Below are 26,166 nucleotides of genomic sequence, written 5' to 3'. Positions count from 1 at the left end.
CCCTCCCTCCCTCCTCTCCCTTCCTGCTTCCCACCCTCCCTCCCCTCCAATGATCGGCAGAGCTGTTCTCTTCCCTCACTCGTTCCTGAGCCTGCCGGCCTTGTTGTATATGTCCACCTCCACCACTGTCTGTCCCATCACAAGCCCACGCTGGTGGACCGGCTGCTGCTGCACTGCCCTGCAGGCAGTTCACAAGTCCATGCCTTGATATAGTTGACAGGATTGTGCCTGTTACTAATTTTGTTGTTTCTTTTCTTGCGTTGCCAGAAGAAGAGCAAGGGGAAGTCAGCGGGGGTGGTGCCACATTCTGGATCAGCGCCAGTACTCCATCAGTGGGGAACACCTACCAGGCAAAAACCAACCTTCCTGCCAATGCTGAGCCCAGCCAGAGGCATCTGTCAAGTCTGTGTACCACGTGTACATGGAGTGTGTGAGGCTGCAGCCACTGTTTCAATACCTAAAGGGGCTGCTCCTTGCCTTCTGGCTGCATTTTTCACCCACCATCCTCATCTTTGGACACCCTGTGCGTAGGGGAGAGGGTAGGGCTGAAGATGTCCTGGTTGGGTTGCTCCTGGGTCTGGCCAAGCTGGCCATCCGTGAGTCAAGGCACCAGACGTTGGAGGGCTCTACCCGAGCCGGCTGCCTGCCCCTTTTCCGGGGATACGTCCGTGCCCGGGTGCGGATGGAAAGGGAATACGCCCTGTCTACGGGCACCCTGAGGGAGTTCCGGGACCGCTGGGCACCGAGGGGGGTTGAATGTATCCTTGACAAGGATTGCAATATAATTGTTTAGCAGTTGCTGAGCATATGTGTTCGTCTTGTATTATGGTGGTGTTTTGTTTTATTGTAGTGTCAATACTATTTTAATATTTGAATAAATATTTTTGATTTAAAAAAAAAAAAGAAAAAAAAAAGAGGCATCTGTCACCCAGCCTGGACAGCAGGAGTGGGAAGGGGGAGAGAGGGGAGGGGAGGAGAGAGAGAGGGGAGAGAGGGATGTGGCAGGTGGAGGGGAGGGGAGAGGGGAGAGAGAGAGTGGACGTGATGAGAGAGGGGAGGAGGAGAGTGGGGCAGGGGAGAGTAGGGGCTGGGGGGTAGACACAAAATGCTGGAGTAACTCAGTGGATCAGGAAGCATCGGAGGGCACAGGAGGAGAGGAGAGTGAAGTGGGTGGAGCAGGGGAAGACCAGGGCAGGAGGAGAGGGGGCAAGGAGTGAGAGAGGGGGCAAGGAGTGAGAGAGGGGCAGGTGCAGGGGATAGGGCAGGCAGGAGAGGGGGCAGGCGAGGGGAAGGGGCAGGAAGCAACCTAAGAGGGGCAGGGAAGGGACAGGATGGGAGGGGGCAGTGAGGAGAGGAGAAGGGAGGCGGCAAAGATGAAAAGAGGAGAGGAGAGGGCAGGGGATGAGGGGACATGGGGCAGCAATGGAGAGGTGACAGAGAAGGGACAGGGAGGGGGAAGGGAGGAGGGGAGGGACAGGGAGGATAGGGGAGGGGTGGCAGGGGATGTGGTGGGTGGAGGCAGGACAGAGCTCCAAGCTGATCAATGCTGGCCCAGGTATTTTGAGGGAGACGTCTCTTCAACACGAGGGTGTTTGGAAGCAGAAACTCACTGTGTATGAAGCATTTTGATAAGAACATGGAGCGCCATGACAACGGTCACAGCCAGGGCTGGGATGAACTCGATGGGTGCGGGGAGTGTAGAGTTACATCTCTGGGGCTCTCTCTTAGCCAATGCCTTAAGCCCCTGTCCCACTGTAAGAGGTAATTCAAGAGTTCTCCCGAGTTTTCCCGATTCGAACTCAGAGAATGTCCGTAGCGGGTCCATAGGAGTTTGTGGATGTCTCGTAGCGGTTCGTACGAGTAAAGTTTTTTTGATCACGTGTATTTTTTTACTCGTGGACATTTTTCACAGTCTTGAAAAAACGTCACGAGTTTCCCGGATTTCCCGAGTACCTACCGTTACTCGTACGAGCCGCTACGGGACATCCACGAACTCCTACGGACCCGCTACGGACATTCTCCGAGTTCGAATCAGGGGAAAACTTGGGAGAACTCTTGATTTACCTCGTACAGTGGGACAGGCCCTTTAATGCCTCAACTAAACTAAACCAATGTCTCTCGGGGCCTCATTACCACGGCGCATAAAAACCACAACATCAGACAAAGTTGATGCCAAATTAAATCGTTCCAAACCTCAAGTTTGACTCTCTCCAATATGAGACTTAAGTACATTATTATTGTACTCGTGTGTAGGAAAGAACTGCAGATGCTGGTTTAAACCAAAGATAGGCACAAAATGCTGGAGTAACACAGTGGGTCAGACAGCATCTCTGGAGAAAAGGAATGGGTGATGTTTCGGGACAAGACTCTCGAGTCTGAAGGAGGGCCACGACCTGGAACTTCTTCAGAGAAGTTTTCTCCAGAGATGGTGTCTGACCCGCTGAGTTACTCCAGCATTTAGTGTCTATCTTTGGTGTAAACCAGCATCTGCAGTTCCTTCCTACACATCATAGATAATAAAGCAAGCTGAACGCAGAGTTGTTGTGCGGAGCAGTGGATGTGTTGCTGTCTGATCTTCTAGCTTGATGAAGTTCTCTGGAGAGAAGGAATGGGTGACGTTTTGGGTCGAGACCCTTCTTCAGACTTATTTTACTCATTCATGGTCTGATTAGCCAGTGTAGCACGCAAGCAAACATCATCACTGTATCTTGTTACAGGTAATAATAAACCACTAATGATAGAGGCACATGTCACACAGCATGGAAACAAGCCCTTTGGCCCATCATGTCCATGCCAGCCATCAAGTATCTCTCCACACCAATCACACTTTCCTTGATCATCATTGTTGCCTTTGTCTTTTTGTATATCTTTCATTAATTTGTTCTATGTACCTTTTCATATCTCTCCTTTCTCTTTCCCCGAACTCTCAGTCACCTATACCTTTCCTCCAGAGATGCTGCCTGACCCGCTGAATTTCGTTTAATTAAGTTTTGAGATACAGCGCGGAAACAGGTACTTCAGCCCACTAGACCCACTATCCTACACACACTAGGGACAATTTTTACATTTACCAAGCCAATAAACTTACAGACCTGTACTTCTTTGGAGTGTGGGAGGAAGCCGAAGATCTCGGAGAAAACCCATGCAGTCACGGGGAGAACGTACAACCTCTGTATAGACAGCACCCGTAGTTGAGATTGAACCTGGGTCTCCGGCGCTGCAAGCGCTGTAAGGCAGCAACTCTACCGCTGCGCCACCGTGCCGAGTTACTCCAGCATTTTGTGTCTATCTTCGGTTTAAAGCAGCATATGTAGTTCCTTCCCGGGGTGGGAGATTGCAACCTTCACGTGGTCCACCCTGTTCCGACTAATGCAATCAACCCGACGTGCACAAACAAATAGAACAAGTTGACCTACAACTTTGGGCTGTGCACACCGTACGCAAGAAGAAGGAGTTCCTTCCCGCACATATAGTGTTGACAACTCTCAGCCTTGCTGTGCTCACAGATAGGAGACGCTGGGAGTGAGGGATGTGTGGATGAGTGGGAGACCTGCCCGCCTGCAGGAGGGAGTCTGTGTCAGGACAGTGTCAACTACAATGTAACCAGCCATTGTACCCTTCACAGCAAACTGAAAATGTGAGTAAGCACAATAAACTGCAGGGGTCAAATACACAGATTTAAATTGACCAATTTGGGCAGGTATGATTGTTACGGGACAAATGCCTGCACACATCCACCACTTGCAAAGGATCTAACCAGAGCAAACTAGTTTTTTTTTAAAAGGCAGCACAGTGGTGCAGTGGTAGAGTTACTGCCCCATAGCGCCAGAGACCCAGGTTCGATCCTGACCACGGGTGCTGTCTGTACAGAGTTTCTACATTCTCCCCGTGACCGCGTGGGTTTCCTCCGGGTGCTCCGGTTTCCTCCCACACTCCAAATATGTGCTGGTTTGTTGGTTAACTGGTTTTGGTAAATTGTCCCGAGTGTGTAGGATAGAACTAGTGTATGTGTGATTGTTGATTGGCACAGACTCTTTGGGCTGAAGGGCCTGTTTCCCCGCTGTATCTCTAAACTAAACTAATCCGCTTGTGAATAATTTAGTTGGGGGAACTAGCAGTGGATGGCTCTGGAAACCCATTGCCATCTTCCCCTTGACCAAACGCCACCGCACACATCTCAAGCTATTTACAGCCTGGATCCCAAAATACAGATAGTCAACAAGTGGACAAGATGGGCCGAAGGGCCTGTTTCCACACTGTATCACTCCATGACTCCAAGTGGTAATTTACAGACACATCCCTCATCGCTCATGATGCCCCAGTACCACAGGCCCCTGATGCTGCCCCACCCTTGCAAACGTCACCTGTCCTCACATCACATGACCTGGCCTTCTGAGAGCAGTCACATTGATTATTTATAACAGTGCATGGTTTCATATTGTCCTTCTGATAGTGGTCTGCTGCACCACTGCCACCCAGCGACCACAATGGTGGAGGGGTTACAGCAACCAGCCGTTTAGTTTAGTTTAGAGATACAGCGCGGAAACAGGCCCTTCAGCCCACTGGGTCCATGTTAACCAGCGATCCCCGCATATTAACACAAGGGACAAATAGTTGAGTTGATTATGGTCAACTATTAACACTGACCAGTCTCCTTCCCTCCCTCCTGCTGAACCTCCAGGTGGTTTATCCACTCCAATAATCAACCACAGATTCTCATCTTCTTCTGTCAATGATCTGGGCCGACCACTCCCTCTCCTCCTCCACCTCTGCCCATCCCTGTCCTGCCCCTCCCCTCCCATCCCCACCCCTCCCCATCCCTGTCTGGTGAACAATTCCTACCCTTGCAGCTGGGAGATGCCACCACTGTTGCTCCACACCCTTGCACAGCCTGGCAGCCTCTGGCTAATGCCAGCACAGGGCAGTGCTTCCCAAGGAGCCACTCGGCAATATTTCCACTCTGTTCACTTCTCACATTAGTATCAAACTCGTCACTGAAACTAGAGGAACATTATAACTTTCAGATGCGCACGGCAGCACGGTGGTAAAGATGCTGCCTCACAGCGCCAGAGACCCGGATTCGAACCTGGCCACGTGGGTTTTCTTTGTGTGTGCTCTAGATTCCACTCACACTCCAAAGACGTACAGGTTTGTTGGTTAATTGGCTTGGTGTCATTGTAAATTGTCCCTAGTGTGTGGTGGATAATGTTAGGGTGCCGGGTGATCGCTGGTCAGCATGGACTCAGTGGGCTGAAGGGCCTGTTTCCACGCTGTATCTCGAATTCCAGAACCAGGGGCCACAGTTTAAGAATAAGGAGTAAGCCATTTAGAACGGAGACGAGGAAACACTTTTTCCTCACAGAAAGTGGTGAGTCTGTGGAATTCTTTACCTCAAAGGGCAGAGTAACTCAGCGGGTCAGGCAGCATCAATGGAGACGAGGAATAGGTGACGTTTCGGGTGGAGACTCTACATCAAACTAAAGAGCACTTCACCATAAATGAGATGCAGTGCTGATACCGAGCCTCCGCCGGGCATTCAGTAGACGATAAGAAAGTTAGTTGGGAATAAAGAGCAATTCAAAGACAAAATGTCTAGCGTGGAATCCACACCCAAGAGCAGGAATTCACGAGCAGTCAAGTTCGCTGCCAATTGGGGAGTCACTGCTCAAAGGTACTAAAATCCACCACCGATAGGATTGTGATCCCATCCTGATTTATAGATAATAATCCCATCGTACCATCTCAAAGTAATTGAGTAAATACTTGAGGTAAAATATTGCACAAGCACCAAGGAGAGCAGCAGAGTGGTGCAGCTGACAGAACTGGCCCTCAGTTGCAGCGACCCAGGTTCCATCCTGACCTCTGCTCTGTCTGTATAGACTTTGCACATGAAAGTAGACACAAAATGCTGGAGTAACTCAGCGGGACAGGCAGCATCTCTGGAGAGAAGGAATGGGTGACATGGATACATGGATAGGACAGGTTTAGACGGATATGGCCCAAACGTAGTAAGCTGGGACATGTTGGTGGGTGTGGGCAAGTTGGGCTGAAGGGCCTGTTTCCACGCTGTAACACTCTATGACTAATTGGCCAATATTACAGTAACATAACAAGGCTTGACTCCATGCGTTATAACTCCATGATTTGTGGGAAAGGTGGTAATGTGGTGGTATACACACACACGCACGCATGCACGTACACATACACACGCCCACACACATGCACACACCTCACACACACAAACACACATACATATAACCATATAACAATTACAGCACGGAAACAGGCCATCTCGGCCCTTCTAGTCCGTGCCGAACACTTACTCTCACTTAGTCCCATCTACCTGCACTCAGACCATAACCCTCCATTCCATTTCCGTCCATATAACTATCCAATTTATTTTTAAATTATAAAAACGAACCTGCCTCCACCACCTTCACTGGAAGCTCATTCCACACAGCTACCACTCTCTGAATAAAGAAGTTCCCCTTCATGTTACCCCTAAACTTTTGTCCCTTAATTCTCAAATCATGTCCCCTTGTTTGAATCTTCCCTACTCTCAATGGGAACAAACAAACAAATAACCAAACAAACATTAATCGTGCAAAAAGACAAAACCAATGTCCCAAGTCTGTGTTGTTCAGAGGTTATTTGGAGGTTGTCATGTTCAATAGCCTGATGCTACAGGAAGCTGTATGACACGGAACTATTGCAACTGGGATTAGAAACATAGAAAATAGGTGCAGAATTAGTCCAGCACCGCCATTCAATATGGTCATGGCTGATCATCCAAACTCAGAACCCCATTGTGGGTGTAGGTGGGCAAAAAGGTCAGCATGGACATGATGGGCCGAAGGGCCAGTTACTGTGGCTCTGTGAACGGGGTAATGCAGAGGGCGCCCATTCAGATCGACAGTTGATTCTGCGGGCTGATGCTGTGTGGGCGAGGCTGATGGGGTTTGTAGCACCAACGTCAAGAGTTCCCGCTCTGGAGGAAGCAGCTCACAAATTATCAGACAGCATTGTGCCAACAACAGAGGAATTCATTTACTTAATGGGCGGCGAGATAATGGAGGTAGTTAGCAAGATACGGCAGACATAGAAGCAGCACGGTGGCACAGCGGTAGAGTTGCTGCCTTACAGCGTCAGAGACCCGGGTTCTATCCTGACCACGGGTGCTGTCTGTACGGAGTTTGTACGTTCTCCCCGTGACCTGCGTGGGTTTCGTCCGAGATCTTTGGTTTCCTCCCACACTCCAAAGACGTACAGGTTTGTAGGTTAATTGGCTTGGTACTAGTGTAAATTGTCCCCAGTATGTGTGTAGGGTAGTGTTAGTGTGCGGGGATCGCTGGTGGGTGCGGACTCGTGGGCTGAAGGGCCTGTTTCCATACTGCATCTCTAAACTAAACATATAACAAAAGAAGCCTTCATGGATCTGGAGAATAAAACAGTAGGTGCATGACTTGAGAAGATGGGTCTCGATCCGAAACGTCACCCATTCCTTCTCTCCAGAGATGATGCCTGACCCGCTGAGTTACTCCAGCATTTTGTGTCTATCTTTGAGTAGATCTATAGTGCCCTCCCTAATGTTTGGGACAAAGACCTATCATTTATTTATTTGCCTCTGTACTCCACAATTCGATATTTGTAATAGAAAAATCACAGGTGGTTAATGTGCACATTGTCAGATTTTAATAAAGGCCATTTTTATACATTTTGGTTTCACCATGTAGAAATTACAGCCGTGTTTATACATAGCCCCCCCCCCCCCCCCCCCCCCCCCCCCATTTCAGGGCACCATAATGTTTGGGACACATGGCTTCACAGGCATTTGTAATCGCTGCAGGTTGCCAAGAAGTACTTAAAAGCGCAACCACAGTTCTGGAAAAAGGTCTTGTGGACAGATGAGATGAAGATTAACTTATATCAGAGTGAAGAGCAAAGTATGGAGGAGAGAAGGAACGGCCCAAGATCCAAAGCATACCACCTCATCTGTGAAACACGATGGCCTGGGCATGTATGGCTGCTGAAGGTACTGACTCACTTATCTTCATTGATGATACAACTGTTGATGGTAGTAGCACAATGAATTCTGAAGTGTATAGACACATCCTATCTGCTCAAGGTCAAACAAATGCCTCATTGGCCGGCGTTTCATTCTACAGCAAGACAATGATCCCAAACATACTGCTAAAGCAACAAAGGAGTCTTTCAAGGCTAAAAAATGGTCAATTCCTGAGTGGCCAAGTCAATCACCTGATCTGAACCCAATTAACATAGAAACATAGAAAATAGGTGCAGGAGGCCATTCGGCCCTTCGAGCCAGCACCGCCATTCATTGTGATCATGGCTGATCATCCCAAATCAATAACCCGTCCCTGCCTTATATGCCTTTTATGCCATAAGCATGCCTTTTATATGCTGAAAAGAAAACTGAAGGATACTAGCCCCCAATACAAGAACAATCTAAAGATGGCTGCAATACAGGCCTGGCAGAGCATCACCAGAGAAGACACCCAGCAACTGGTGATGTCCATGAATCGCAGACTTCAAGAAGTCATTGTATGCAAAGGATAAGCAACAAAATACTAAACATGCCTACTTTCATTTACATGACATTGCTGTGTCCCAAACATTATGGTGCCATGAAAATGGGGGGGGGGGGGGCTATGTATAAACACTGCTGCAATTTCTACATGGTGAAACCAAATTGTATAAAAATGGCCTTTATTAAAATCTGACAATGTGCACTTTGACCACATGTGATTTTTTTCTATTACAAATTTCAAATTATGGAGCACAGAGGCAAATAAATAAATGATGGGTCTTTGTCCAAAACATTATGGAGGGCAGTGTACGTCACACTCTTAGCGACCAGCGGCCATGGACTGGACATGTTGACTGGACAGAAGCCGTTGCTATTTGTGGTCTGTGCTGTCGCATAATTGGTGCTTTAAATCCCAGCACCTGCTCAGTCTGATGTTATGAACAGTGAGTTTCAGGAGAGTGTCTCAGTTTGATTTGTTCAAACGGGCAGCAAGGTTCAGATCAGATTAGTTTCTTGTCATGCAGGATGCAATACACTTACTCGTCCACACAGAAACATAGACAATAGGTGCAGGAGTAGGCCATTCGGCCCTTCGAGCTAGCACCGCCATTCAATATGATCTTGGCTGATCATCCTAAATCGTGAAGTATACACAGTGATGGTGAATACAATAAAGTGCAAATGAGCAAAATGGTGCAAGATTGCAGTGCAAAATCCAAGTTGCATTATGAAAAAACAAACTCACTCTGACAGTGGAGGAGGCCCAGGATAGAAACATCATCGTGGGAATGGGAGGGGGAGTTATAGTGTGTGGCAAGCGATAGATCATGTAGGCCGGGTCAGACTGAGCAGAGGTGTTCAGTGAAACGATCGGCGAGCCTGTGTTTGGTCTCGTCGATATACAGGAGTCCACACCTGGAACAGCGGATACAGTGGATGAGGTTGGAGGAGGTGAAAGTGAACCTCCGCCTCACCTGTGGGGATCCTAGGATGGAGTCGAGGGGGGGAGGGGGGTAAAGGGACAGGTGTTACATCTTCTGCGGTTGCAGGGGATAGTACCTGGGGAGTCTAGTTTAGAGATACATCACGGAAACAGGCCCTTCGACCCACCAGGTCCACGCCGACCAGCGATCCCCGCACATTAACACTATCCTACACCTACTAGGGACAACTTTTACATTTTCCATGCCAATTAACCTACAAACCTGTACGTCTTTGGAATGTGGGATGAAACCGAAGATCTCGGAGAAAACCCAGGGAGACAGGGAGATCGTACAAACTCCGTACAGACAGCACCCATAATCGGGATCGAACCCTGCAACTCTGGAGAAAAGGAATGGGTGACGTTTTGGATCGAGATCCTTCTTCAGACTCCTGTCTCCAGAGATGCTGCCTGTCCAACTGTTACTCCAGCTTTTTGTGTCTATCATATATATTTATAAATACACCCTGTGCGGTTCCGTATACATTTCAAGACCCTCCTCTATGTCTACAAATCCCTCAATGGGCTTGCCCCCTCCTACATTAAAAGTCTTCTCACCCACCACTCCACCTCCAGGTCCCACAGATCGGCCGACATGGGGCTGCTGAATATCCCGCGGTCTAGGCATAAGCTTAGGGGTGACCGCGCCTTTGTGGTTGCAGCTCCTAGGCTGTGGAACAGCATCCCTCTTCCCATCAGAACTGCCCCCTCCATCGACTCCTTTAAGTCAAGACTAAAAACGTATCTATACTCCCAAGCCTTTCCTGACGCCTACTGAGCGAGGGTTATATGTATATATGTATGTAGTTTGTTTGTTTATACTATTCTTATAACAAATGTAAAGCACTTTGGTCAACAAGAGTTGTTTTTTTAAATGTGCTATATAAATAAATGTGGCTTGACTGAACTTTTTTTCTTTTTTTCTATTGTATACAGAGCAATGTGTTTTCCATATTCTCTTGTGCTGCTGTAAGTAAGAATGTCATTGTTCTGTCTGGGACATATGACAATAAAACACCCTTGACAGGCTGTGTCCTCCAGTGAATTGTTTTTCTTGCTCAAGATTAGCAGGAGGTCTAGATTGTCTGGAAGACCTTTGGTTACCTACCCAAAGTACTTTGGTTTGGTCGCTGTTGGAGCTACTGGTTGGTGAGACAGTGAGGCATGTTGCTTTATCTTTCCTGCACTATCAAGGCAAGGCAAGGCAAGGCAAGGCAAGTTTATTTGTATAGCACCTTTCAACAACAAGGTAATTCAAAGTGCTTTACATAAAACATTTAAAGCATTTGAAAGAAACACATATAAAATGACGGTACACAAAATTGCTGGGGAAACTCAGCGGGTGCAGCAGCATCTATGGAGCTCCATAGATGCTGCTGCACCCGCTGAGTTTCCCCAGCAATTTTGTGTACCTTCGATATTCCAGCATCTGCAGTTCCCTTTTGAACACATATAAAATGACATTTTGATGTAAAACGATTATTAGATTATTCAGATAAAATAATTACAAAATTAAAAGCAATCAAATAAAATATTTAAAATAGAATAAAACCAGGAATAGAAGTTACAGTGCAGTATAGGTAATTAATAAATTGTATTGTTTACTGAAAGGCAGCGGCAAACAGAAAAGTCTTCAGTCTAGATTTAAAAGAGCTGAGATTTGCAGCAGACCTGCAGTTTTCTGGGAGTTTGTTCCAGATATGTGGTGCATAAAAACTAAATGCTGCCTCTCCATGTGTGCGCATGTGCGGGGCTTCGGGCCAGCGAGGCCTGCGGAATCAGCGATATTTCCCTGGTGCTTTGAAGTTATGTATTACAGAAATGAGTTGCTTAAAGCTTAAAAAAAGTTGAAGTAAACTAGAATTTTTCATTTGCCTCACAACACATATTGAATGGATGAAGGTTTCATTGCCCTCTGGAGCACAGTTTCTGAAGATTCACTTGGGGTGAGGCAAACACCACCCATCTCAGTGCTAAATGACCACCCCCTTACTCTGACCCCTCTACCCTGCTTTACTCTGCCAAGCCCGACAGGAATTGTGGACAGTGTGGGCTTCGACGAGAAACTTTCCTCCCCACAGATGCTGCTCGGCATGCTGAGTTCCTCCGGTGGATTGTGTGTTGCTCCTGTAACAATTCCCTGTGTTTCCCCACCTACACATTCCTCTACAGGTCACACAACGCCCTGACTTCGACATCCAGTAAACCTTTGTTATTCGGACCATGGGCGGGGTTCCATGGGTTATTGCCGATTGTCCACTCTAACTGAGTAAGGAATTATCATTGTGTAAGTAGAAGAAACAAAGAACGGTAGTCGCTGGTGAACACACAAAAGGACACAAAGTTCTGGAGTAACTCAACACGTCAGGCAGCACTTCTGGAGAACATGGATAAGAGATGTTTGGGGTCGAGACCTTTGGTCTAGAACTGAGCCTGGAGTCCTGTTGGAGGAAACCGGAGCACCCGGAGAAAACCCACGCAGGCCACAGGGAGAATGTACAAACTCCGTACTAGACAGCACCCGTGTGAGGTGGGACACAGCCGTGCCTGGCACCTGAGGGAGCCAGCGTGGCACCAGGTTTGGCCTGAAAGCTGCACATGCCGGGCGGGGGCAGTCAGTGCTACGTGGCGGGGTGGTGGAGTAGGGCCGTCAGTAGGGCCGCTACAAACAAAATGTGTTAAATATGCATTGGTTAAAACAAGGGTTTATTGTATCACTGGCTCTTCATCATCTCCGCTGCTGCACCTCCATCTACAACATTGTGGTGGCACCTTCACCAAAGCACCTGCATCAGATTAATGCAGCACCTTCTCACAGTCAATGAGGATGGTCGATAAATAAACACATCAAGCCCTGATTATAGACTAGGGGATTGGCCTCATGCATTACAGAGAAACACTACAATCATAGTGATACTGTGTGGAAACTGGCCCTTCGGCCCAACTTTCCCACGCGGGCCAACATGTCCCAGCTTCGCGAGTCCCACCTGCCTGTTTATACACTGCAAAGCCCCTCACATGAAAGGCCAATCCTTCTCCTAATCATCCTCATTGAGATGAGCAACCTGGAAAGCAACCAAACTTTTGGAAAATTGGCTTGAGATCTTTTCCATCCAGCTGGTAGCATCGTCAGCATTGGCTCAGCCCCATGGCAACTGCAGCCCACGGCCCTGGTAACTGCAGCCCTGCCAAAGTCCTGCAGTCATTTAGGACTGAGATGAGGAAAAACGTTTTCACCTAGAGAGTTGTGAATCTGTGGAATTCTCTGCCACAGAAGGCAGTGGAGGACAATTCACCGGATGTTTTCAAGAGAGAGTTAGATATAGCTCTTGGGGCTAACGGAATCAATGGATATGAGGAGAAAGCAGGAACGGGGTACTGATTCTGGATGATCAGCCATGATCATGTTGAATGGCGGTGCTTGTTCGAAGTGTCGAATGGCCGACTCCTGCACCTATTGTCTATGTTTCTGTGGTATCTGCACTACCCGCTGAAATGTGACGTGCTGCCGCCCACAGAGCATGAGTCAGCACAGGGTTGGGGCCAGAAGGCCGTGGTCACCTATTGGATACAGATGCCCCTGTCCCACTTAGGAGACTTTGCGCCCCACCCAAGGTTTCCATGCGGTTCCCGGAGGTTTTTGTCAGTCTCCCTACCTGCTTCCACTACCAGTAACCTCCGGCAACCACCTGCAACCTCCGGGAACCTAAGTGGGACAGGGGCAATTGGCTGCAGCAGAAACAATGAGAAGCAAAGATAGACACTAAATGCTGGAGTAACTCAGCGGGTCAGGCAGCATCTCTGGAGAGAAGGACTAGATGACGTTTCGGGTCGAGACACTTCTTCAGACTGAACCAAAAGATCAGGATTATAGTGCAGGATTATTATTTAGTAAAAATAGTGTGCGGTTGCTATTGGGAGGTTCTGGCTCGAAGGCCTGATTCTGCAGCCAATTGACCTCAGCATCTGTTCCACTGACTAGCTCCCTCCCTCATTAAATGCTTGACTGACAATGAGTTCACAAACAGCTCTATATAAGGTGCAAGCAGACTGTGCCCAAGGCCTCACACCATGAGTGTTCTCAAAATGAAAAGAATGACTACCAATAAGTTCCATTACACCGTCGTCACATCAGAGATTTGTTTTAATCAAACAAACCCCATCGGATTTGTGAGATGGATAAGTCCAGGAGACATGCCCGAGGGAAGAGAGCTGCGTCTAACACTGTGTAACGCTGGCCTGTACTGATACGGGTACTGACCTCCCCACCCCACACTGCCCGCACCATCACAGTATTCAATGGAGTTTAGAAGGATGAGGGGGCATCTTATAGAAACATATAAAATTATAAAAGGACTGGTCAAGCTAGATGCAGGAAAAATGTTCCCAATGTTGGGCGAGTCCACAACCAGGGGCCACAGTCTTAGCATAAAGGGGAGGCCATTTAAGACTGAGGTGAGAAAAAACGTTTTCACCCAGAGAGTTGTGAATTTGTGGAATCCCCTGCCACGGAGAGCAGTGGAGGCCAAATCACTGGATGGATTTAAGAGAGAGTTAGATACTCTAGTGGAAACAAGGGATATGGGGAGAAGGCAGGCACAGGTTATTGATTGGGGATGATCAGCCATGATCACAATGAATGGCGGTGCTGGCTCAAAGAGCCGAATGCCCTCCTCCTGCACCTATCTTCTATGTTTCTATGTTACTGACCTCCCCACCACACACAGCCCAGTCCCTGTTCCTATATCTAAAGGGGCCGCTACTTGCCTTCTGACTGCACCTCACACCCACTATCCTCATCTTCAGACACCCCTTGTGCGTAGGGGAGAGGGTAGGGCCGAGGATGTCCTGGTCGGGTTGCTCCTGAGCCTGGCCAAGCTGGCCATCCGCGAGCCACGGCGCCAGGCGGAAGAGGGCTCTGCCCGAGCCGGCTGCCTGCCCCTTTTCCGGGGTTACGTCCATGCCTGGGTGGTGTTAGAGGGACTACACGCTGTCCACGGGCACCCTGGGGGAATTCCGGGACCGCTGGGCATCACAGGGGGTGGAATGTATCCTTGACAAGGATGGTGACATAGTTGTTGAAGAGTGTAACATTTAAGAATATTAGTTTAGATAATTGGGTGATTTTGTATTAGTGGTGGGTTTTGCTTTAATTTCTTTCGTACAGCACATATTATTGAAATAATTTAATACATTATTTTTTAGTAAAAAAAAACACTGCCCAGTCCAACACGGGTACCAACCTCCCCACCATCGAAGGGATCTATAGGAGTCGCTGCCTCAAAAAGGCAGCCAGCATCATCAGAGACCCACACCACCCTGGCCACACTCTCATTTCACCACTGCCATCGGGAAGAAGGTACAGGAGCCTGAAAACCATAATGTCCAGGTTCAGGAACAGCTTCTTCCTTCCAGCCATCAGGCCCATTAAACACTACACATTCAAATAATGTTCTGAACTACATAGACTTGGGCGCATTGGTTTTGTATTTTTGCAGTTATTGTCAGTATGTGTATGCGTGTGTGTGCGTATAAATATGTGTGTGTGTATATATGTGGGTGTGCATATATAATATACACACACCCACACACACACAACCCCCCACCCCTCAGAGGTTCAGAGGGATATGGGTTAGGTGCAGGCAAATGCAACTAGCTCACCCAACTAGTTACTCCAGCATTTGGAGTCCATCTTTAGCTGACATGGCGTATCTTGGTCAGCATGCATGAGTTGGGCCGAAGGGCCTGGTTCTGTGCTGTACGACTCTTTGACAACGATGTTAACACAGCTGATAAATCTTCAGATGACTGCACGATTGATGGTATAGTGAACAGTGAAAAGGTTTATCTCAGATTACAGAGGGATCTTGATCAACTGGAGAAGTGGGCCAGGGAATGGCAGACGGAATCTAACTTGGACAGGCTCAAGCTGTTACACTTTGGTAAGGTTCACCGGGACCTACACAGCAAATAGTAGAGCCCTGGAGAGTGTTGTAGAACAGAGAGACATAGGGTTGCTGGTGTATAGTTCCTTGAAAGTGGCAAAGGCATTCTTGGCTTCAATAGTCAGGGCGTTGAGATAGGGAGTTAGGATGTGATGTTCCACCTATACAAGTGGTTGGTGAATCTACACTTGGTGTTATTTCTGGTTGTATATTTTGGATGTCCTGCTATAGGAAGGATATTGTGGTTGGAAATGATACAGGTAGGGTTCACGAGATGCTACCTCGTGGACAGGAGGGCTTGAGTTATAAGTTATATACCTGTCCAAATGTCTTTTAAATGTTGCTCTAGTACCAGCCTCAACTACCTCTCTGGCAGCTCGCTCCATATACCTACCACCCTGCGTGTGAAAAAGTTGCCTCTCAGGTTCCTATTAAATCTTTCCCCCCTCACCTTAAACCTATATCATCCGGTTATTGATTCCCCTCTAGGTAAAAGACTGGGCATCTACCGTATCAATGCCCCTTATACACCTCTATAAGATCACCCTTCATCCTCCTGCACTCCAATGAATCAATAGTTAATCTACTCATCCACTGCCTGGAACTCAGGCTCCCGTCCTGTCAACATCCTCTCTGCATTTTATTTCTTTATAATGACATTTTTCCTATTGCAGAGTGACCAAAACTGATCATAATACTCCAAGTGCAGCCTCACGAACGTCTTGTTCAACTGTAACATAGCCTCCCAACTTCTTATACTCAATATCCTGACCGATAGCCAATGTGCTGAAAGCCTTCTTGCCACCATCAACCTGTGTCGCCACTTTTAAAGAAACTCTGTGCCTGCATCCTAGACACAGGCCTACAACACTCCACAGAGCCCCGCCATTCACTGTGAAGGCCCTGCCCTGGTTTGACTTCCAAAAATGCAACACCCCATTTTATCTATATTAAGTCCCATTAACCATTCCTCATCCCAGTTGCCCAACTGAATAAGACCCTGGTAATTTTTGATCACCATCTTTGCTGTCTATGATACCTCCTCCCACTGTAATGTCATCAGCAAACTTGCTCATCATACCTTCCACATCCTCCTCTAAATCATTGATATAAACCACAAACAGCAATGGGCCCAGCACCAACACCACTAGTCACAGCCTCCAGTCCAAAGAGCAACCTTCCACCATCGCCTTCCATGAAGCCATTCCTCCATCCAGTTGGATAGCTATCCCTGGATCCCTCTCTACTCACCCACTGTAGAACTGATCCCTTACTGATCTCAAGAACATAGTACAGTACAGTACAGCACAGTATTGAAGATAGATACCAAATACTGGAATAACTCAGCAGGTCAGGCAGCATCTCTGGAGAAAATGAATAGATGATGTTTCGGTCACAACCCTTCTTCAGACTGAAATGTTTTATGTCATCAGACGTAGATTTGCCCGAAGAAGCCCAAATTTATCAGAAGAGGCTCAATAAGGCGCTGGTCAAGCCACATTTAGAGTATAGTCAGTAATTGTGGGCACCATATCTGAGGAAGGATTTGCTGGACCTGGAGAGGGCCCAGGGAAGGTTTACAAGAATGATCCCAGGAGTGAGTGGGTTAATTTATGATGAGCATTTGACGGATCTGGGCATGTATTTGCTGGAGTTTAGAAGAATGAGGGGCGACCTCATTGAAACGTACAGAATAGTGAAAGGCTTGGATAGAGTGGATGTGGAGATGTTTCCACTAGTGGGTGAGTTCTAGGACTAGAAGTCACAGCCTCAGAATTAAAGAACCTTCCTTGAGGAAAATGAGAAGGAATATCTTAAGTGAGAGGGTGGTGAATCTGTGGAATTCTTTGCCACAGATGGCCATGGAGAGTGTGAATGGATATTTTTCCGGCAGAGATAGATAGATTTTTGATTAGTACGGGTGTCTGTGTTTATGGAGAGAAGGCAGGAGAATAGGGTTCGGAGGGAGAGGTAGATCAGCCATGATTGAATGGCGGAGTAGGCTTGATGGGCTGAATGGCCTAATTCTGCTCCTATTAATTATGACCTTATGAAGAAGGGTCTCAATCTGGTGTCACCCATTCCTTTTATCCAGGGACGCTGCCTGATTCTCTGAGTTACTCCAGCGTTTTGTGTCTATCTTCAGTGTAAACCAGCATCTGCATTCCTTCCTACCCAAATAAGGTGATGATTTTAGTCCTAACTTCACCAGAGTGAATCCAGGCTGACTTTGATGGAGTAGCAGGGGAGAGAGACAGTGTTGTGGGGCATGTCGTGTAGATGGGAAGGCCCAAGGTCCAAGACTCCAATGCATAAATCCAAAGAAAGTTGCCCTTGATGTGTAGGAGGGAGCAGCAGATGCTGGTTTATATTGCAGATACAGAAAGTACCACTGGGTAACTCAGTGGGTCAGGCAGCATCTCTGAAGAAAACTGGTGGGTGATGTTTCGGGTGGGGACCCTTCTTCAGACTGACAGTAAAGGTGGGGGGGGGGGCCTCTTTGGACTAAAAGTAGTTCCGGAGTCTGAAGAAGGGTTACGACCTGAAATGTCACCCTTCATTTTTGAAGATAGACAGCAAATACTGGAGTAACAATAGACAATAGGTGCAGGAGTAGGCCAATCGGCCCTTCAAGCCAGCACCGCCATTCAATGTGATCATGGCTGATCATCCCCAATCAGTACCCCGTTCCTGCCTTCTCCCCATATCCCCTGACTCCGCTATCTTTAAGAGCCCTATTTAGCTCTCTCTTGAAAGTATCCAGAGAACCCGCCTCCACCGCCCTCTGAGGCAGAGAATTCCACAGATTCACAACTCTCTGTGTGGAAACTCAGGAGGTCAGGCATCATCTCTGGAGAAAAGGAATAGGTGTTGTTTTGGTCGGAACCCTTCAAGGGCAGAAGATGCCCTTGGTCCTTGGTCCCTTGCCCGAGGTGTAGGCATCAGCAGGAGAGGAGATCTGGCCATCAGCAGCTGAGCTGCTGGGCTGATGTTGAACAAACCCCTTGGGCTTGGCTGCAAACGCACTGGCCTGAAACCAAATCTTGCTGAAGTGCAGCCAGAACAAAGGGCAGCAGCACACTGGTGGGAAAGATCCATCATCACACACACACCAGATGCAGCGTGGACTAACTCAAACCGCACACAACAGCTGTGTGGACATCTGGCACTGCAGCAAGCAAGGTAACTGGGTTAAAATACAATCAGGCTGGGGGGGAGGCGTGGGAGATAAAGACATCGTAGCTTCATTTTACACAAACAACACTGAAAGAACAGGGAACGATTGAAAAGGGGCTTGGAAATAGATATTGTTAGTTCCGTTTAGTTTAGAGATACAGCGTGGAATCACCGAGTCCATGCCGACCAGCGATCCCCGCACACTAGCACCATCCTACACACACTAAAGACAATTTACAATTATACCAAGTCAATTAACCTACAAACCTGCACGACTTTGGAGTGCAGGAGGAAACCGGAGCACCCGGGGAAAACCCATGCGGTCACAGGGAGAGCGTACAAACTCCGTACAGACAGCACCCGTAGTCAGGATCAAACCCAGGTCTCTGGTGCTGTAAGGTAGCAACACACTACAGAGCGGAGGTGCAGAACCAGGCGGACTGGTGCTCAGATAACAACCTGTCCCTAAACACCTCTAAGACCAAGGAGCTGATTATCAACTTCGGAAGGACACATAATGGAAAATACGCTCCAATCTCTATCTACGGGAACAATGTGGAGAGAGTGTCCAGCTTTACGTTTCTGGGCACTCACATCTCAGAGGACCTCACATGGTCCACCAACACCGCTGCGCTGGTCAAGAAGGCACAGCAACGACTGTTCTTCCTGAGAACATTGAAAAAGACTGGTCTGCCCAACAGCTGCTGACAACGTTCTACTGCTGCACCACAGAGAGCATACTGTGTGGCATCTCTGTGTGGTAACTCAGCTGCACGGAGGCGGAGAGGAGAGCTCTTCAGCGCGTCGTCCACAGAGTGCAGAAGATTATCGGGACACAGCTACCAGCCTTGGAGGGCATCTACAATGCACGGTGCCTCAGGAAGGCCCTCAGCATTCACAAAGACTCCTCACACCCTTGTAATGGACTGTTCGAACTACTTCCCTCCGGCAGACATTACAAGGCCTTCTACGCCCGAACCTCCAGACTCAGGAACAGCTTCATCCCCAGAGCTATAGCTGCCCTGAACTGGCCCTGCTGAGTGCCCCCCATCCCCACGGACTGTCTCCCTCGGTTGGTCACATCGCACATCGACCCGGCACAGACATGTTTGCACTTTAGACTGTTTTACTGTTTTTTTTAAACCTTGTTACTCTGGGTGTCCACATTTTTAGTTAATTAAGTTATTACATCAGATGGAAGCTGCATACCAAATCTCATTGTACCTCTGTGCAATGACAATAAAATATTATTATTATTATTATCATATGAACATTTAAAAAATAAATTGTTGCAGAGTGTTGGGGAACCATGAGGCGAATGGGATTAATTAATGACCAGAGGTTTCAGTCAGAACTTTTCACGCTAGGGATATGTCAAGGACTGGAGGGCATTGCTTTAAGGTGAGAGGGGCAACGTTTAAAGGAGATGTGCGGGGGAAATGTTGTTTTACACAGAGGGGCAGCAGCCTGGGGAATGTGCTGCTATAGGCAGTGGTGTATGCTGATACAATGCAGGCATCTGAGTGGCTTTTAGATAATCACGTGGATATGCAGGGAATGGAGCGATATGGACAGTGTGCAGGCACATCAGATTAGTTTAGCATGGCATCCTGGTCAGTGTGGACATTGTGGGCCTGATGGCCTGTTCCTGTACTGTACTGTTCTACAGTATGTTCTATATATGATGGGCAATTAGGTCCTCTTGTGAACCCATTATCTGTCTCTGTCTCTGTCTGTCTGTCTGTCTGTCTGTCTGTCTGTCTGTCTGTCTGTCTGTCTGTCTGTCTGTCTGTCTGTCTGTCTGTCTGTCTGTCTGTCTGTCTCTCTCTCTGTCTCTTTCTCGGTCTCTCTCTCCCTCCCACCCTCTCACTCTCACTCTCCCTAACTCTCCCTCACTCTCCCCCTCGCTCTCTCTCTCTAACCCTCCCTCTCCCTCACCCTCTATCTCTCTCTCTCTCTCTCTCTCTCTCGCTCCATCACTCTCTCCCTCTCTCTCCTTCACTCTCTCTCTCTCTCTCTCTCCCTCACTCTCTCCCTCACACACTCTCTCTCTCTCCCTCACTCCCTCTCACTCTCTCTGGCCCAACCAGCAGGCAAAATTATCGAGTGGCGGGGAGCAGATAATATATCATCCCAAATGGCAGTGTTACAATTTTGAACACACACAGTCCTGGCTGGCTGATTCCCTGCCGTCTGTATACAGTTTAAACCACACACTGACCCATTGCCACCTCCAAGATGAGGAAACACCGAGCAGTAACCCAGCATCCTGGACTAGACCATAGTCAGTGTCCATGGGACTAGAGCACCAGTCCTCGACCCCAACACATGCAGTCTGCCTGGGTCTGAGTGGTAGAGCCGCTACTTCACAGCGCCAGACACACGGTCCATTCCTCACCTCTGCTACTAACTGTGTGGAGTTTGCACGTTCTCCCTGTGACCACGTGGGCTTTATCCGGATGCTCCAATTTCACAGAACAGGCCCTTCGGCCCACAATGTCTGTGCTGAACATGATGTCAAGACCATCACAACTACTTGCCCATAACCCATATCCCTCCATTCCCTGCATATCCACTATCATATCTACCGTAACCCTCGCCCATGCCAACACATTCCGGGCACTCACAACCCTCGGTATAAAAAGCTGCCCCGATCATCTCCTTTACACTTTGCCCCACTCACCTGAAGAAGGGTCTCGACCCGAAACGTCACCCATTCCTTCTCTCCAGAGATGCTGCCTGTCCCGCTGAGTTACTCCAGCATTTTGTGTCTACCCTCTAGTATTTGATTTTTCCATCCTGGGAAAAAGATTCTGACCACTCTGCCTCAGCCAATATATATCTCCTCCCACATCCCAAAAATGGGCAGGTTTGTCGGTCAATTGGCCCTGTCTAAATAGCTGCTAGTTTGGAAAGAGTGGATGAGAAAGTAAGGCTATACTGAGGCATTGTATAAGGTGCTGGTCAGGCCACATTTGGAATATTGTGAGCATGTTTTGCCCTCAGATTTAAGGATGGGCTGCCATTGGAGAGGGTCCACCCCTGGTCTGGGCGTTACCATCAGTTGCTTTTGTTCCTTTATCCGTGACTTTTTAAATGCTTTAAAATTCCTTCCTCTTGCTCACCCCCGCCCCAGGTACCATGTAGTCCTGCTCCATGGTCAGATAGTCGGCGACTAAACCGTCTCCCCCACCTGGTTTGCCAGGTGAGGAGGGGGTTGTGGACCCCCAGCAGGACCAAAAACAAGACCTATCAAGGGCGGATGAGCTTCTAGCGAGCCAACGGCCATCCACACTTCAGTAGAAGTTGCGATCAGATGGCACAATGGGCTAAGTGTTCGGCTGGCAACCGGAAGGTAGCTGGTTCGAATCCCGCTTGGAGTGCATACTGTCATTGTGTCCTTGGGCAAGACACTTCACCCACCTTTGCCTGTCTGTATGGAAGTAATTGTGTGAAGCACTTTGGGGTCAATGCAAGTTGACTAAAAATGTGCTATATAAATAAAGACATTATCATTATTATTATCATTATCACTGTCGTACACGGCATTGTAAGGAATGATGATAAAGCACACACACACACACCAACATCCTATACTTCCAGCGGCAGAAGTCCGCAGGAACTGGACAGAGATGTGTGGTGCGTCCGTCACCGTTCCCGTCGGCAACCAGCACCACTGTGTCGCTAATGTTGTCAACAATTAAGATAATTGCCTTAAATCAACGCCTTTTTGTTTTTGCTAAATTCCATCCTTTTTCCTTGAACAGCTCTTCTCTCTTGTTTTAATATACATATGAAAAGCCTTGGGACTTTCACTAATCTGACTAGCCAAAGCCATTTCATGGCCCCTGTTGGCCCTTGTATTGGCCCACTTGAGATCATCACATCCCACCCAAACCACTCCGTCCCCAGGTACCTTCCCCTGCAACCACGATGCAACACCTGTCCCTTTACCGCCTCCCTCGACTGTCTAAGGATCCCGATAATCTTTTCAGGTGAGGCAGAGATTCACTTGCACCTCCTCCAACCTCACCTACTGTATCCATTGATCAAGGTGTGGACTTGTATACATCGGCAAGTCCAAATGTAAACTGGGCGATCGTTTCACTGAACACCTTCGCTCAGTCCGTCTTAACCTCCCTGATCTCCCAGCTGCCACATTCCCATTCCCACACTGACCTTTCTGTCCTAGGCCTCCTCCATTGTCTGAGTGAGGCCAAACGCTAAGTGGAGGAACAGTATTGGGCAGTAAGTTTGGGCAGCTTATAACCCAGCGGTATGAATATTAATTTCTCTAACTTCAAGTAACCCCTGCAACCCCTGTCTCCAGCCCTCCCCCACCCAAGTCGTTACTGGTTTCAAAGTCTAATTGTCTGTAACTTGTTTTCACCAAGCCCACAGCTAACAATGGCCTGTTTCTTTTATCATTGTTACTTTTTTGCATGTCTTTCATACATTTGTTCTATATCTCTCTCTGTCGCCTTCTATATCTTGTTTCCTTTTCCCCTGACTCTCAGTCTGAAGAAGGGTCTCGACCCGAAACGTCACCAATTACTTTTCTCCAGAGATGCTGCCTGTCCTGCTGAGTTACTCCACATTTTTGTGTCTATCTGGGACCTTTCCTACTTGCTTAGTATTGCTTGAAGCCCTGTCTGATTTCATCTTCTCATGGTCATCCACTTGGGAGAACACACATCACCATCGGCCCAGAGGTGAACGCTCTCAGCTCAGAATCGGAGCCTGGACACGAGACCACGATGGACATGGGGGGGAGAAGGGGGAGCAGCTGGGGGCAAGTGACTCCTCTGCTGCCTCCACTGTGGGCCATGGAGCTGCTGCAGTGTAGGGGTGGCATCTATCAGCAGGCTTGACACCAGCCTTTAAGAAGGAACTGCAGATGCTGGAAAATCGAAGGTAGACAAAATTGCTGGAGAAACTCAGCGGGTGCAGCAGCATCTATGGAGCGAAGGAAATAGGCAACGTTTCGGGACGAAACGTTGCCTATTTCCTTCGCTCCATAGATGCTGCTGCACCCGCTGAGTTTCTCCAGCACTTTTGTCTACCTTGACAAAACACTGGTGAGTCCCAAAACTCTTGGGAGTGCCGTGCGCAGTTCTGGTCACCGCAGTTCTGCAGCAACGATGGGGCTTGCAGAGGCTATTCACAAAGGTGTTGTCTGGAGTGGAGGATTTTCGTTATGGGGCGAGTCAAGTCGATCACCGCATGCACAAGTACGGAGAGGTACAGGTCAAATACTTGCAGCAGCAACACAGGCACATAAACACACACACAAAACAAACTATAAATCACACACAACTATTACAAGATGGTGAAATCTGTTCCAAAAATCAACAGTACGAGAGATCGATAGATTCTTGACTAGTACAGGTGTCAGGGGTTATGGGGTGAAGACAGGAGAATGGGGGTGAGAGGAAAAGATAGATCAGCCATGATTGAATGGCAGAGTAGACTTGATGGGCCGAATGGCCTAATTCTGCTCCTATCATTTATAAACATTAACATTTGGCAGTCTGTTTGTTTTATTTCATCTTTTTGTTATTTTTAGTGTTTGTTAAAAGTTTGTTGTTTTATGTGGTTGGGGGGGGGGGGGGAGGGGTTTGGGGGGAACTTTTTTTTCAGGTTCTTACCTTCCCGGAGATGTGATCAAGTTTTGGATCACATTTTCCGGGCTCTGCGGCTTACCATCGCTGGAGCTGGAGGCTGCCTCGGACTGTCGTGAGCCCCACCGCGGGGTGCGGACTTAACATCGGAGCGGATCCCTTGCCTGGGATCGCTCCCACCGTGGCCTGCGGACTTACCATCAAGGGCTCGCAGTCTCGGGAGAGGCTGAGTCGGGAGCTCCAACGCCGCAGAAGGTTCGACCAGCCCCGAAGCGAGGTTCGATCGCCCGGCATGGAGGAGCTGACAAACCCTCGATGCAGGAGCTGAACGTCTCGACACGGAGGGCCCGAACGCCACCGGCTACGGGAGTCAAGATCATCCCGTCAACGGAGGCTCGAGGCCCCCGACCGAGGAAGAACAAAAGGAAGGACTTGAACTTTATTTCGCCTTCTATCACAGTGAGGAATGTGTAGGAGTCACTGTGGTGGATGTTCATGTTAAAATGTGTTTTTGAGTGATCTGTTGCTTTTAATTGTATGACTGACCTGGCCAATGAAATTCCTCTTATGCTGCAAAACATACTTGGCGAATAAAATCTGATTCTGATTCTGATTCTGATTTGTGGAAAACGCACAATAAGAAACGTCCATGTTAGTGCAAGAGATGGTAGGAATTAGACAAAACATGCTGGTCAGGCAAAATACGGGTCTGACAACAACTCTGGAGAAAAGGAACAGGTGACCTTTCGGGTCGAGACCCCTTTTCCAGAGATGTTACCTGACCTGGTGAGTTACTCCCGCATTTTGTGTCGATCTTCGGTGTAAACCAGCATCTGCAGTTCCATCCTACACAGATGGCCTGTGGTGCTCCTTTGCTGAGGTGGGGTTAGGGTTGCGCGGGTTAATTCAACAACCTGATGGTTGCAGGAAAGTAGCTGTTCCTGAACCTGGTGATAAGCAGGAGATACTGAATGACAAATGCCATCTTCTCCAGCCAACGTCTGTAGACATTCCCATGTTGGGAAGGGTTGGGCCAGTAATGGAACGATTGGATAGGCCGGGCTTGTTCTATTAGGAGTGACCTGACGTACGTAAGATTATGAGAGGGGTAGATTTAGTTTAGTTTAGAGATACAACGCGTAAATACCGAGTCCGCGCCGACCAGCGATCCCCGCACACTAACACTATCCTACACACACTGGGGATAACTTACATTTATACCAAGCCAATTAACCTACAAACGTACACGTCTTTGGAGTGTGGGAGGAAACCAGAAATCCCGGAGAAACCACATGCAATCACAGGGAGAATGTACAAACTCCGTACAGACAGCACCTGTGGCCAGGATTGAACCTGGGTCTCTGGTGCTGTAAGCGCTGTAAGGCAGCAACTCTACCGCAGTACCACTGTGGCTGCCCCCGCACAGCAAGGACTAAAGGGCCTGTCCCACGAGCATGCGACTCCATGCGGCAAGTGAGACCTAACGTGGTCGCTTGAGCCGTACGGCCTCGCGGGGCCGGTCCCACTTCGATCGCCGGAGCCATATGGAGCTTTGCGGGGCTGGACCCGACATTGAGTGAGGCTCCGAAAAACTGACCATGTTTAAAAATTCCGCGCGGCAACGGCCTTCCAGCCCGCAGGCGCATTGAGGCCGTACGCACCGCCTCGACGGGTGTACGCAGCGTCTCGATGCCGTACGCAGCGTCTTGACGGCGTACGCCCAGCACGAACTTCCCGTGGACTTCGCTCGAACTTCACGTCACTCACTCGACCTCCGCACGGCCCCCGCTTCCGGTTTGGTCGCGCTTGCCGCATGCAGGTCGCATGCTGGTGGGACCGGCCCTGTACGGGGATCACTCGACTTCTGCGCGGCCCCCGCTTCCGGTTTGGTCG

The 26,166-nt window shown here is 48.5% G+C and overlaps 1 protein-coding gene and 1 long non-coding RNA gene across 5 annotated transcripts in view; one reads left to right on the top strand and one right to left on the bottom strand.

Moving 5' to 3' along the window:
• tln2 (talin 2) overlaps nucleotides 1-26,166 on the bottom strand; it is a 310,927-nt gene that overhangs the window by 202,395 nt on the left and 82,366 nt on the right. The window lies entirely within an intron of this gene.
• On the top strand, nucleotides 9,349-19,958 carry LOC116968224. Its single transcript, XR_004410426.1, has 3 exons — nucleotides 9,349-9,524; nucleotides 9,568-9,573; nucleotides 19,948-19,958. It is a non-coding gene; the product is annotated as an uncharacterized LOC116968224 (long non-coding RNA).

Source organism: Amblyraja radiata, chromosome X, assembly GCF_010909765.2.
Source record: "Amblyraja radiata isolate CabotCenter1 chromosome X, sAmbRad1.1.pri, whole genome shotgun sequence".
Taxonomy (NCBI): domain Eukaryota; kingdom Metazoa; phylum Chordata; class Chondrichthyes; order Rajiformes; family Rajidae; genus Amblyraja; species Amblyraja radiata.
This window is presented reverse-complemented; position numbering and strand designations above follow the sequence as displayed.